This window comes from Pimephales promelas, chromosome 24, assembly GCF_988280905.1.
Source record: "Pimephales promelas chromosome 24, fPimPro1.hap1.1, whole genome shotgun sequence".
NCBI lineage: Eukaryota > Metazoa > Chordata > Actinopteri > Cypriniformes > Leuciscidae > Pimephales > Pimephales promelas.
Genome location: NC_142792.1, coordinates 20,965,673 through 20,968,264, shown reverse-complemented (window position 1 = coordinate 20,968,264; position 2,592 = coordinate 20,965,673).

Sequence of the window (2,592 nt, the reverse complement as noted above, 5' to 3'; positions counted from 1 at the left end):
CGGCATCTCACGTCAAGTTCGTAAAGAGCTTTAATTCAGTCCATTTTACAATCTGATTTTGGCCGCCTCTCAGTTTCTCAGATGGGTCAAACCAAATATTACCTCAGAACTTCAAGTAAATGAACTAGAAATCCGCGCTCATTTAAGGGTGTGCATCTATTGCATGGACGGAGAGAATGCGCTGAAATCATCAGACATCCATTAGTGCATGCGAGGGAAACAGCTGGAAACACGGCGCTGGTCGATCTCTCCATACTCAACACGACGGAATCCAACGGCGTGCACGGGCGAAGGTATAATACATGTATTAAATTGTATGAAATAATCCCGGAAAAGCAGAAACACAGCTGAGGGTGACGCTAACAGACAGCAGACAAACAACTAGCAGTGAAAGCGGCAGCATGAATCCACCTGTCACTCAAGTGGCCACGCCCTTAATTATGCAGAACTTTAAGGCTTAAATATAATTTAAACAGATGAGTTGTAAAAAAATTCACCCCCCTCACAGTTGTCATGAAGGGAAAAATGAGCTCTATAGACCAAAGCCACTTTTTGCTCCAGGCTGTAAACATGTTTTTTTCTGCTGTAAAGTTGGGCATTTTAACATGGGGGAGATACAGATTTGACTCGCTTCTGCAGCCTGCCTCAAGCGGCCACTCGATAAATTGCAGTTTAATTCACTTCCGTATTGGCTTCAAGAGAGAGACGGGGAGGTTGCCGCTTGGTGGCTACGCAGACGCGACAAAAATTTCTGTATTGTACATTTTTAAGACCAGACAAGTAGTTTGTTGAGGGTTGATTTGTGAAAAAGGACTACACACCTGCGCACATACTGTATACTGTATATTCAAACGGGCATACCAATGGACTGAACACGTGATGTGCTTGTGTCTGTGTTTCGCGGGTTTGCGTTTTTGAGGTTTGCGCAAAGATAACGGATAATTGTTTGCACCTTCAAACTTATTTCAGGGAGTGCTTTCTCGAGACACCAGGCACTGTTTTGTGCGGATGGGTGGCCAGAGAGTTTTTCTGTTAGAGCGGTATTAGTGTTGGCGGCCCCTAAGTTAATTGATCTTCGCAACGGAAGTGAATCAATCAAAACTAACTTTAGCTGGACAATAACTTTATCGTAATGCTGTTTTAAAGCCTAAACAATCTGTTACGGTAATTTCTATTATAACTGAAAACCTGCTTTGAAACAATCCATACTATTAAAAGCGCTTTATAAATGAAGGTGACTTGACTACAGTATTTTTCTGTAAACAATTACAAATGTTTTTCAGTGTACAGCTTATACCAGTTCATGCAGTTGTGCTAGTTTTGTGGTTTGCAGGTTTGCAAAAGTAACAATAGGGATGGGAGGGTTGGCAAATCAATTGGTAACACTATAGAATGCTGTTTCTTCATTAATATTAATGTAACTAAGAACAAATGAGTAAAGCACTGTTATCACTCCAGTAACTACTATCAACTAACAAGAAACTCCGATGAACGAATTAGTGAGTAATAGCGCTCTGTTGAATGTGGTAAGTTATTATTAATCAGTAACTAAAAAATGTTCATACCTTTCAGAGGACTACTGTATACAAAACTGCTATTTACAGGTTCATAATTATCTTAATAATACATTATATAATGAATATAATATAGTTCATTCTAAATTGAAGGTATTGGTAACTGTAATGACTCAAGTATTACCAAGTCCCTCTGAAGGAATGACTAATTATTATTCGGATCAGTATTCAAAGTGAAAAACAAGATAACTCCATAGTAATTACAGAAGTCATTGAAAGATTTTGAGTTTTTTTTTTGTAAGGTTTTGGATAGTAATTCCTTCCAATGGAGAGTCATTATGACTAATGTGTTACCATGATCTATTCTTCACTTTAGCATACTGATTCAAATAATTAGTAATTCCTTTTGAAGGATTTGGTAATACTTCAGTCATTAATATTGGGTTATTATGATCTCCACTTTAGAACTTATACATTTTGCATTATTCAAGTTAATTATGAACCTTAGTTCTCTGAGAGGTATATGATAAAATAGTAGCTCCTAATTTTTTAGCTAATAGTGAACTACCACATTCAACTGAGCGCTATATTACTTACTAATTTGTTTATCAGAGTTTCTTGTTAGTTGATAGTAGTTACTGGAGTGTTAATAGTGCTTTACTCATTTGTTCCAGTGTAGTAATTCATTAATGAAGGAACAGTATTCTAAAGTGTTACCAAGTAAAGTATTGATTTAGTGTAAAAGTCAACATAAACCTTTATAGGTTAACTCAAATAGAAATATTGCACAAAAAAATAATTAATGATTTAGTGATAAAGTCAACATACTCAAATAGAAATATTGCACACAAATTGTTATTAACACACATAGGCTATTGTACAGTTACTAGTGAATATGACATACGTAGTCTCCTTACAAATAGACTACTGAAAACCATGCAAGCACCTGTAACATATAATATCAATTTGTTTAAAGGAATAAATGCTGCTCCGGCTTGCCATAGAGCTCGCAGCGAGCGAGGGAGGGCATTGCTGCTTAAAATGCTGTGAATGTGACAGCCAATCGTCCAGACTGCCA